At 39.2% G+C, this 12,834-nt stretch overlaps 1 non-coding gene across 1 annotated transcript; it reads left to right on the top strand.

Annotated features, from left to right (window-relative positions):
* The first annotated feature begins 850 nt into the window (after window positions 1-850).
* On the top strand, window positions 851-957 carry TRNAL-CAA. Its single transcript has 2 exons — window positions 851-888; window positions 912-957. It is a non-coding gene; the product is annotated as a tRNA-Leu (tRNA).
* Window positions 958-12,834: the final 11,877 nt, after the last annotated feature.

Here is a 12,834-nt window from a genome sequence, read left to right as displayed (position 1 = left end):
ACCATCACAAATGACCCATCAGAAAAAAGACTTTTCCTACACAAAGAAGGAAAACTAAGGGATCCCTCAACTTTATCAGCAGCTACAGATGCTACTAACTCCAGTTTGGTTAAATGCCGTGCCAATGACCTAATGGGAAAATGTGGAGGCTTAGAACTTCCCCCTCTTGTCTCCAACCAGTTTTAAAGAATATCTCTTTAAAAATCTCCTTTGAACATGTAAGTCTCCTCAGTGGATTTCTTTTTCCCTTCCTTAATCTCTTTTGGAGAGGCATTCATTTGCTCCAAAATAGAGGAACTGAAACAGATTGGAGAGACTGATCAGGTTTCCTCATTTTTAAATTTCCTGAACTCAGCTTGTGTTTCCAATTACTATAATAAGTGGCCTTAATATAAATACCTCCGTATAGAGTTGTTTTAAAGTAGTGACTCTCAAAATATGATCTGGAGACCCCTGAACCCCAAGACCCTTTTAGGGGGACTGGAAAATCAAAATTATTGTCACAATAATACTAAGATATTTTCATTTCTAAAATGGTAAATGTTGATGCATATAATCCAAACGAACACAACACCTTCTCTGATCAGCGCACACCATGCTGGGCGGTCCTGTGCCAGGGTCTCACGTGTTATACAACCAATTCCCCAGTTCTTAAGAGAGACCTTGAAAGCGTCCTTCTATCGCTTCTTCTGACCACCATGTGAGCGCTTGCCCTGTGAGAGTCCTTCATTAAAGTCTTTTAGGCAAGCATAGATTTTGCAATCCAACAACGTGGCAAGCTCATCGGAATTGCGCGCTGTGCCATAGAGTTTGAAAACTTGAAAGTTTAGTTCAGAGAGGTGTAGCTAGTGTCAGGATGGCCGAGTGGTCTAAGGCGCCAGACTCAAGGTTTCTCCTTCAGTAACAGAGCGTTCTGGTCTCCGTATGGAGGCGTGGGTTCAAATCCCACTTCTGACACATTTGATCTTTTGTCGAAATGAAATCCTACCAGGATCTTTTAGGCAAACATATTTGCCATTCGAACAACGCGGCCAGCCCATCGGACTTGTGTTTTCTGCAGTAGAGTTTGAATGCTTGGCAGTTTAGTATGAGAAAGTACCTCAGTGTCTGGTATCTTATCCTGCCAGGTTTTCTTCATAATCTTCTGGTATACTGTCCGGATTTCACGGGCATACAACAATAAGGTCAGAACAACGGTTTCATTTTGGTACTCAGCCTAATGCCTCTTTTCTACCACACTTTCCTTCACAACCTCCCAAACATTAAGCTGACTCTGGCAATGTGTGTGTCAACTTCATCATCAGTGTGTAATCCCTGGCAAGTATACTACCAAGGCATTACATTTTCCACAGTCTTCAAAACTTCTCCATTTCCTGTAACCAATGGTTCTGCGTATGGATGGTGTGATGCTAACTGGTGGAGACCTATGTTTTCTTGGTCTTAATTGTTAGGTCAAAATTAGCACAAGCAGCAGAAAATCGATCTATATTTTGTTACATATCAGCTTCACAGGCTGTATTGAGTGCACAATCATCTTCAAACAAAAAAAATGAACTATCTCTTCCTCCACTTTAGTCTTGGCTTACAGCCTTTTCAAGTTAAACAATTTACTATCAGATGGAGTTGGTACAAGAGCTTTGGAAAAGAGGAATATTCTTCATTCCTCTTTTAAGAGGCATCACTCATGGTTCCAGATTCTTTTCATGACACATGGAAAGAGACAAATTATGGAATATCTACAGGGGTTCTTCAATAAGTCGCTGATTTCCAACTTGCATCCCTGGAGATAGAGTATATCTCCTTTGGTTTAGATTGGGTCCTCTCCATTGATTGAGGTAAGGCCTCAGTAGGGTCCTATTTAAAGAGTTTACTCACTTTTGCATATTTCTTGGTATATTTTAATCCATACAACTTCTCAGATTTCTGTTTGCTTGATTAAACAGGTTTATTCTATTTATCATGGTCTTTTGTGTAACTAGAATTGGTGGAAAGGAGCCAAGCACATGGATAAGCTTGAGGTACTCTACCCATTAATTTTTTCCCCTATTTATTATTTATTTATTTTAATATTCTTTGCTTTTAAAATGTAGGGATCCAAATTCTCTCCCTTCCTCCTATGACCTCCATTACTGAAGGAAACAAGAGAAGTCAAGTAACAGGATATCAAATATACACATGAAATCACCAAAACATATTTCCATATTAGCCACATTTTTTTAAAAAAGGCAAGAAAAATAAAGTGGGAAAATTATACTTCAGTTTGTGCTCAGGCTTCATCAGTTCTCTCTCTGTGGAGGTGGATAGCGTTTTTTCATCATGAGTCCTTTGGAATTGTCTTAGATCATTGTATTGATCAGAGTAGCCAAGTAGTTCATAGCCAATCATCACTGCAACATTGCTGTTACTGTGTACAATGATCTCCAGTTCTTCTCACTTCACTTTGCCTCAATTCATATAGGTCTTGCCATGTTTCTCTGAAACCACTCTCCTCATCATTTTTCACAGCACAATAGTACTCCATAAACAATCATATGCTATGACTTGTTCATCCATTCCCTACTTAATGAGCATTCCCTTGTTTTCCAATTCATTGTCCTTTTCCTTTTCCTTTTCTCTCTTTAGGATATAGACCTGGTAGTAGTATTGCTGGGTCAACAAGTATGTAGTTTTATAGCCCTTTGGGCCCGGTTCCTAATTGTTCTCCAGAATAGTTGCACTAGTTTAGTACTCCACCAATAGTTCTTTAGTGTACCCGTTTTTGCCTCATCCCCTATAGCATTTGTCAATTCTGATAAACATGAAGTGGTAACTCACAGCTATTTTAATCAATGGTGATTTAGAGTATTTTTTCATCAGACTATAGATAGTTTTGATTTCTTCTTCTGAAAACTGCCTGTTTATATTTGTTGACCGCTTTATCATTTGGGGAATGGCTCTTATTTTTATAAATTTGACTCAGTTCTATAGTCAGTATATAATTTATAAATGAGGCCTTTCCCAGAGAAACTTGCTGTAAATTTTTTTAAAAATATTACCTCATTGTCTATGGTACCTTTTAGCAAAATGTGGTTTCTCTCATTATCTCTTTTAATTAGTTCTACTTTTGCTTTGTCTGAAATGGTTATTGCCTTTTCTTAGTTCAACTGAAGCATATTGGATTCTGCTCCATCCCTTTATTTTAATTCTCTATGTATGTCTTTCTGTTTCAGCTGTGTTTCTTGTGAACTACATATTGGTGAATTCTGGGTGAGTTCATCCTATTCACGTTCACAGTTATATTTACTGTGTATTTCCTTCCACCCCATTTTCATCTGTTTCTTCTTCTCTCTCTTTTTATCCTTCTCCTCCTTGAAAGTCTATATATTGCCAGTAACCACTGTCTCCCTCATTCTGTCCTTCATTTTATCATCTCCCTCCCTTTTTCTTATTCCCTTCCCCTCCTATTTCCCGATTGGGTAAGTTAAATTTCTATACACAATATCTTTGAAACAATTCCAATGAGATGTAATACTACACCCCCCTCCTATTTTCTGCTTCATTGTAAAAGCTCTTCCTTATGTGCCTGTTTTATGTGAGAAAATTTTGCCCATTCTACTTCTCCTTTCTCCCTTCTCCCAGGGCATCCCACTTTCGCACCCCTTCTTTTTTTTCAGACCATTCCAACATAATCAACTCAAATCCATGCCTTCTGTCTATGTAAACTCCTTTTAACTACTCTAATAATGATAAAGGTGTTATGAGTTATATTTATCCTCTTCCCATATGGGAATATAAATAGTTTAAATTTATTGAATCCCTTATGATTTCTCTTTCATGTTTACTGTTTTATGCTGTTCTTGAGTATTGTGTTTGAATGTCTTAGTTTCTATTCAGCTCTGGTCTTTTCATAAGGAATGCTTGAAAGTCCTCTATTTCATTCAATATCAGTTTTTCCCCCGAAGGATTATACTCATTTTTGCTGGGTAGGTTATTTTTTGTTGTAACTCTAGCTCCTCTACCTACTGGAATATAATATTCCAAACCCTCTGCTTCTTTAATGTGGAAGTCGTTAAGTCTTGTGTGATCCTAACTGTGGCTCTACAATATTTGAACTGTTTCTTGTTGCTTGAAATATTTTCTCTTTGACCTGGGAGCTCTGGAATTTGGTTATAATATTCCTCGGAGTTTTCATTTTGGCATCTCTTTTAGGAGGTGACCAGCGAATTCTTTGAATTTCTATTTTACCTTCTGAATCTAAGATATTAGAAAAGTTTTCCTTGATAATTTCTTGAAATATGATGTCTAGGCTCTTTTTGTTAATCATGGTTCTCAGGTACTCCAGTAATTCTCAGATTTTCTCTCCTTAATTTATTTTGCAGGTCAGTTGTTTTTCCAATGAAAGATTTCACATTTTCTTCTATCTTTTCATTTTTTAAATTTTCTTTTATTGTTTCTTAATGTTTCATGAAGTCATTAGCTTCCACTTGCCCAATTCTAATTTTTAAATAATTATTTTCTTTGGTTAACCTCCTTTTCCATTTGGCCTATTCTGATTTTTAAGTTCTTTTCTTTAGTGAGTTTTGGGCCTCTTTTTCCATTATGCCAATTCTGGATTTTTAAGGTGCTATTTTCTCCTATTTTGTGTACCTCTTTTACAAAGCTGTTAATTCTTTTTTCATAATTTTCTTGTATCACTCAAATTTCTTTTCCCAATTTTTCCTCTACCACTCATCTATTTCTTTAATACTTCCAGGAATTTTTGTTGGACTTGGGTCCAATTAGCATTTTTCTTTGAGGGTTTTTTTTGTAGCTGTTTTCTTCTGAATTTATATCTGGGTCTTCCCTTCCCCTGAGGTAGCTTTTTATAATTAACTTCTTTTTTGTTTGTTTGTTTTTTGCTCATTTTTCCAACCTATTTCTTGACTTTGAACATTAAGTTAAAGTTGGGCTCTGCTCAACTGGGTATGGGGAGGTACTCTCCCAACTTCAGGCTTTTGTGTGCTTCTGTTTTCAGAGCTAGTTCAGGGACAAGTTTCTGGTGCTTCCAAGGTAGTGTGATCCTGGGAGAAGTATGGTCACTGCTTTCCTGGCTTGCATTCTGGTCTTCATCCAGGAAGTGACTCTAGTCCCATGCAGCCACAAGCACCAGTATTCTCTTTGCTTTGGAACTGTGACTAGGGCCCCTGCTCCCTTGTGACCAACCCCCAGTGCTCCTCTCCTGGGTCAGATTGTGTACTCTCCAGACAGGCTTCCATCTCAATGTCATAAACTTCTCCTCTGACCTCTTAAGTTTTCTTAGGCCAGAAAAATGTCTCACTCTGACCTTTTGTTGGCTCTGTCACTCCAAATTGTGATTTGAGGCATTATTTTGAAGTTGTTTGAAGGGGAATGTTGATAGAGTACAGCTGGGTTGTCTCTAGCCTACAATCTTGGCTCCAGTGGTCTACCTTTTTAAAGGAAGCTAGTAGCATTTGAAAATAAGTGTGTGTGTGTGTGTGTGTGTGTGTGTGTGTGTGTGTGTGTGTGTGTAAATAGAGAGAGAGAGAGAGAGATCTATGCTCCCCTTGTGCTATATTTAGAGGACCTATATGCTATACATAACTCATGTGAGTAGTACCTTTTACATCATACATCACAAATATAACAGCATGAGGACCTTTAAGTATGAATCACAAAATGACATCATTTGAAAGTTGGAAGTGACCTTGGCAGCCACATCTTCCAACCTATACCCAAAAGGAATATGCAATGTAAGGAAGGAAACAAGCATTTTTGGGGGGGGTGAGGTAATTGGGGTTAAGTGACTTGCCCAGAGTCACACAGCTAGTATTATGTGTCTGAGGCCAGATTTGAACTCAGGTCCTCAGGACCCTCCAGGGCCAGTGCTCTATCCAGTGTGCCACCCAGCTACCCAAAACAAGCATTTTTTAAAGCATCTACTTTGTGCTAGGCACTGTGCTAAGTGCTAGGGATATAAATACAAGCAAAGAGTTAGGCCTTGCCTGCAAATAGCTTACATTCTAATAGGGAAGATCACACTGAAGAGGGAGGGGTGTGTGTGAAGGCACCTGGTGCAGGGGCATTATTAGGAAACCTAAAAGGTTAGGAACAAGACCAGGAGAAGAAGGAAGGAGGCTAGCCCGAGGCTCTCCACAAAGTGGAGGCTCCAGGAGGGACTCCCTAGTGGGAGAATGGGAGGAGCCTTTATGGAGAGATATTCTATAGTGAGCAGGTCTCCTGGCTGAAAGTGCAATCCAAGGTGAGGAAGCCTGGGGATGAGGGAAATTCCAGTAGTATAGACATGACTTTGAAGTCCAGAAGACCAGGAACAGAACCAGGAGGGGACTATAGCACTTTAACATATTTACCAAGTGATCATTTAATCTTTAGTTTAAGACTTCAAAGAAGGGAGACCCCATCACTCTGCAGGGAGCCCATTCCAATTTGAGGTAGCCCTAAGCGTCATGAAGTTTTCTCTTAAATCAAACATCATTGTGATTCTGTACTGCTTCCCCCCATTGCTTCTGGATCTGTCTTCTGGAATTAAATAGAACAAACCTAACCCCTCCTTAGGGGTGGCACCAGATCCAACCGGTTAGAGAGACCAGATGGTTCAATTTTCAGTGTGAGCATTCACACCTCAAAAAATATGCAAATACTGCAAATCAGGACTTGATTTATTATTTTGATTATTGTTTAGACTTGAGAAAGTGATGAAGAAAATGCTAATAGTGAAGATTCATCTGACAAGTGAGTTGTGTAGCCAGTTGTTAAACATTTACTAGCACACACCTGTTCCTCCTCAACATGAAACCACTTGAAAACCAAAATGAGGCTAGTCTGGCATGACCTGTTCTTGATGAATCAATGCTGGCTCTTTGTAATTACCACTTCTCTTTTTAGAAGTGATGAATTTCCTGGAGACTAATCATCTCCTTAATGATCCATTGTAGAAATTTCTTAGTAATTAAAGTGAGCTCACAGGCCTATAGTTTTCAAACCATGTTCTTTACACACACACACACACACACACACACACACACACACACTTACTTTTAAAAAATTAGGATGCTTGCCATTCTCCAGTTTTGTGGTATAACTTATATTTTCCATGAGCTCTCAAATATTGTTGACAGTAACTTAACAACAACATCTTCAAGTTCTTTCAACATCCATGGAGATGGTTCATCAGCACTAGGTGACCTGAATTCTTCCAGGACACTTAGGTGTTCTCTTTCTCCTTCCTTATCTTGTTCATTCATGTCCCACTCTTTTTTATTCCATTTTGGGGTTTTCTTGGCAAGAACACTGGAGTGGTTTGAGATACTGGAATAATTGGCCATTTACTTCTCCAGCTCATTTTACAAATGAGGAAACTGAAGTAAACAGGATTAAGGGACTTGCCCAGGGTCACACAACTAGTGTCTGAGGCAGGATTTGAACTCATGTCTTCTTGCCTCTAGGCTCAACCCTCTATCTGCTATCTACCTAGCTGCCCCAACTTCTTACTTAGGTCCTTGCTTATCTAGTCTCCCCTCTCCTCAAAGTAACAATAGTGACTCCTGGAGAACAAGGATCCCTTCATTTTCATTTTGTGTCCCGTAAAATACCTAGAACCATACCTGGTGTAGAATAGGCATTTAATAAATGCTTGTTGATTGATTAATTAATCTTGGGTATTAATTCCTCCTTAACCAATTTGGTTCTGTCATTTTTAGAGCAAAGTCCTTCTCCTTGTCAGACAAAATGGTCTCAAAATAAGGGTTGATCAGATTCACTTTCTGCTGGCACTTTATATTGTCATCCAATCCACACAAAACAACAACTCATCTCTTCCTTGATCCTTCCTTTCCTCCCAATATAGCAAAAGAGCAAACAAATGAAGCAAAACTAAATAAAATGAAACAACAACAAAAAAAAACTATCTCCCTTTTTGTTGCACTTAGTTGTCTTTTCCAGTGTCAGCTCATTCTAAGCATTTATATTCCTGATAATATTTGTCACCTTCTTTTACCTGGACTTGCCTCCATCTTCTGCATTATTGTGTGTGTAATAAGTAGTTGATGGGTTTCCTGTCTTTTCCACATCAGGCACCTCAGATAAATACCATCTTTCCTCCACAATGCAATAGAGGATCATAGATTTAGAACCAGAATGATGCTCAGAGGTCATCTAGTCTGACTCATTTCACAGGGGAGGAGTTTCTGGCCCAAAGTGGTTAAGAGACTTGTCCAAATCCATAGAAGGAGTAAGTGGCAGAACTTCCTCTGATTGGAACCCAGATCTTCTTATTCCAAATCCAGACTTCTTCCCATTGACCTTGTGTGTCTTCACAATGTTATTATTGAACGTCTCACACCCCTCCAAGGCTGACTCACCTGATAGAATTTTATTCTATGGGATCCTACCTATTCTTCCTTTTTTTTTAATTCTTTCAAATCTATTCTTTCAAAATCTAGAGTGTATATCAAGCTCTGCAGTGATTTCCTCTCCTCTATCACAAATTGCAGAAGAAATTGGTCACTTCTCTACAAAGTTGCCTTACTTTCTGCTCCAGCAACTAGTTTCTCCTTGTTATTGAGAATCAGAGTTAGAATAGGTTTCGATTTGTCCATGCTCCAACTTTTTTTTTTCTGAGGCATTTGGGGTTAAGTGACTTGCCCAGAGTCACACAGCTAGTAAGTGTTATGTGTCTGAGGCCAGATTTGAACTCAGGTCCTCCTGACTCCAGGGCCGGTGCTCTATCCACTGCACCACCTTGCTGCCCCGATGGCTCCAACTTTTGAAGAATAAAATTGTCATTAATGAAAGTGAGTTTACTTTTGCGAGAGCTCCAGATGAATAATTCAAATCCCCCATCACTAGTATACCACACCTCTTTTCTAGGTTAATAATCTGTTTCCCAAACTATTCAACTATTCCCTCTTTCTGACCAAAATAGTCTATAGCAGGGGTGAGGAACCTGCAGCCTCAAGGCTACATGTGGCCCTCTAGGTCCGCAGGTGGAGCCCTTTGAATCCAAACTTCACAGAACAAATCCCCTTAATAAAAGGATTTGTTCAGTAGAACTTGAACTCAGTCAAAAGGCCACACCCAAGGACCTAGAAGACCACATGTGGATCACATACCCCAATGGCAAAATACACTTATGTTTCTCCCTTTATTGTCCTTTATGCCAATTATCCTCCCTATTCTTCCCCCATCTGGTTCCTGGGTTTCTTTTCATGAATATACCTTCTTCACACACACACACACACACACACACACACACACACACACACAGAGTTTTTATTGAATAATGTATTTTCATCTTGAACTAAAGTACAGCCTACTTTCATCCTATTAGTGTTCAAAGTAACAGTAATTCCCATAGACCCCACTGCCTGGTGGCCAAGTATGTTACAGTTTATTTTCCTCAGGGTTCTCCAATACCCATAAAGGGACTTGGGGGTACCTAGTCTCTGCTAGTGGCTGAAGTCTCCACAGATGGTGTTCCCTGAATCTAGTGATCCCCTATACCCTAGTTATATTTAACCACTAGCAGTGAACAGTAGCTTTTAGAAAAGAATATTTACTTCAAAGGTATAGCAAGAACAGTCAAGTGAATATTGCCCTCTAAAATGAAGGGGGGAGTATCATCTGCCCTCTGAAGTTCCCCTAGTCTTTAAGGAGACAAGGGGTATTACATTGTCAGCTTAACTCAGTTCTGACCAATGTCTTTGATGCTATCAGTCTTATGGGCTTATGGAGAATTATGTCAAAATTTGGTTGCCTGGAGAAGTTCATCAGCATTTCATGACGGCATGCTGGCTTGGGTTCTGGACAGTGCTCTCATGCTTTCCCAGTTACCAATAGAATGAAACAAGGTTTTGTGCTCGGTCTCATGCTTTTTATCACGATGTTTTCAGTCATGCTGTCAAACGCCTTCAATGAGGATGAATATGGCATCAAGGTCAGCTACCACACTGACAGTAAATTCTTCAACTTGAAAAGGCTGCATGCCAAGACCAAAGTGGAGGGAGTGTTGGTACATAATTTTCTGTTTGCAGATGATTATGCACTCAAGTGCAACCTCTGAAGTTGAGATATAACAAAATATGGATCAATTCTCTGCTGCTTGTGCTAATTTTGGCCTAACAATTAACACTAAGAAAACACAGGCCACCACCATACCATCCATATATGGAATCAGTGGTTACAGCAAATGGAGAAGTTTTGGGTGCTGTGAATAAGTTCATTTACCTTGGTAGTGTACTTTCCAGGGATGTACATATTGATAGTGAGATTGACACATGCATTGCCAGAACTAGCTCAGTGTTTGGGAGGCTCTGAAGGAAAGTGTGGGAGAGTAGAGATATTAGTTTGACTCCCAAAGTGAAGGTCTACAGAGCCATTGTGCTGACCTCATTGTTGTATGTGAAACCTGGACAATATACCAGCACCATGCCAGGAAACTGATTCACTTCCATTTGAATTTACTTAAGAAGATTCTGCACACCATCTGGCAGGACAAATTACCAGATACTGAGGTCCTTTCTCAAAATAAATTGCCAAGCATTCAAACTCTACTTCAGAGAGTGAAACTCTGATGAGCTGGCCACGTTGTTCAAATGCAAAACATATGCTTGCCAAAAAGACTATTTTATGGAGAACTCACACAGGGTAAGCGTTCACATGGTGATCAGAAGAAGAGCTACAAGGACACTCTCGAAGTTTTTCTTAAGAATTTTAGATATGGGAGACACTGGAACAGAACTGCTCAGCATGGCATGCCTTCATCAGAGAAGGGGCTGTGCTCCATGAGCAAAGCAGAATTGAAGTAACTCAAAAGAAACAGGAGATGCACCTGTTTTAGAGAAATTTAGAGAATCCACTCCAAACGTTCACACCTGTGGTAGAGCATTCTGAGCTCATATTGGTCTGAGCAGCCACAGTCAGACACACTGTAACTTGACTAGCGTAGTGATGTCATTTTGATCCTCTTCGAGAAGGAACGACAACAACCAACAGCAAGTTCCAAGTTCAAAGCCTCCTAGGCACCCTGGGTTCTCAGGTCACCATGACTCCAGCTCCTGGGTCCAGCGACTCTACTGCCTGCACGAAGAACTGAAAAGGACATACAAAAGAAACCTAAACCTCAAACCTGATTCTTAGGTCCACAGGCCAAAAGGGAGAGAACTCTCCTCTTACCCCCAGCTCAGTGAATGGTGTCTAAGCTTGAAGTGAACAGGACCTTACACCCCTAGCCAATGGTGGAAAGAAAGAGAAACTCCCGGACTGATAGTTTTAAATATAGAGACTGTTCCAGCTACATTGCCTTTGGAAAGAGCCTGCTCTCTCTCATATGGGAGAATGCAGAATATCCTCTCCCAGAAGCAGGTTCCTGGCATTTTTCACATTGGTGTCTACATATTGGTTGATCTGGGCATTTGCAAAGCTCCATTACATTGATGATATTCTCAAAGTTGAATGTATTTCCTTATATTATTAGTTCTTCTTGCTTGTTGCCTAAATTCTTGTGCCGATTAGGGATACACATTTGTGATCAGGAGTTTTACTGCTTTTCTTGGGTTTGCCTACTCTGAACATCTGAGTGTCTCAACCACTTTTCTTCATTTATTGTAGTCACTCTCTATGGTATTTATCATGGTGCATAGCCACAGGTATTCTTCTCCTTCTGATTAGATTTGAAAGCATCCAAAAAATACACTCATCAGCATTTGTTCAATATACTCCATTTCTAGCCAGGAATACAATATCCTTATATTTTAAGCTGTGTTAGCAAAACTATACTAGTGGGGGACCTTAACCTCTCCCTCTCAAAACTAGGTAAATCTAACCATAAAATAAACAAGAAAGAAGTTAAGGAGGTGAATAGAATCTTAGAAAAGTTAAATATGTGTTGGAGAAAATGTGGGAAAAGTGGAACACTAATGCATTGTTGGTGGAGTTGTGAAATAATCCAACCATTTTGGAGAGCAATTTGGAACTATGCCCAAAAGGCTATAAAAATGTGCATACCCTTTGACCCAACAGTATCAGTTCTAGAGTTGTATCTCAAAGAGATCATTCAAATGGGAAAAGGAGCTACATGTACAAAAATATTCATAGAAGCTCTTTTTGTGGTGGCAAAAAATTGGAAATTGAGAGGATGCCCATCAATTGGGGAATGACTGAACAAGTTGTGGTATATGAATGTAATGGAATATTATTGTGCTATAAGAAATGATGAGCAGGCAGACTTTAGAAAAACCTGGAAAGACTTGTATGGACCAATGTTGAGTGAAGTGAACAGAACCAGGAGAATCTTGTACACAGTAACAGCCACATTGTGTGATGACTAACATTGATAGACTTAGCCCTTCTCAGTATTGCAGGGATCTAAGACATCTCCAAAGGTCTCATGAAGGAAAATGCTATCCACATCCAAAGAAAGAAATATGGAGTTTGAATGTAGATCGGAGTATACTATTTGCTATTTTTTTCCTTCTGTTTTGTTTTCTTTTCTCTTTCTTGTGGTTCCTCCTATTGGTTCTAATTATTCTTTACAACATCATTAATGTGAAAATGTTTAATAGGAATGTATATGTATAGCCTTATCAGATTGCACGCCATCTTGGGAAGGAAGGTGGAGAGGGAGGGGGAGAAAAATTTAAAACTCAAAAGCTTATGTAAGTTATTGTTGATAAATCAAAATAAATTAATAAAAAAAGAAAAATTAAATATGACAGACCTCTAGAGAAAACTGAACAGGAATAGAAAGGAATATACCTTTTTCTCAGTGGTACATGGCACCTACATAAAAATTGATCTTGTATTAGGGCATAAAAACCTCACAAGCCAATGTAGAAAGGC

Source organism: Vombatus ursinus, unplaced genomic scaffold (assembly GCF_900497805.2).
Source record: "Vombatus ursinus unplaced genomic scaffold, bare-nosed wombat genome assembly UNPS02014768.1, whole genome shotgun sequence".
Classification (NCBI taxonomy): domain Eukaryota; kingdom Metazoa; phylum Chordata; class Mammalia; order Diprotodontia; family Vombatidae; genus Vombatus; species Vombatus ursinus.
This window is presented reverse-complemented; position numbering and strand designations above follow the sequence as displayed.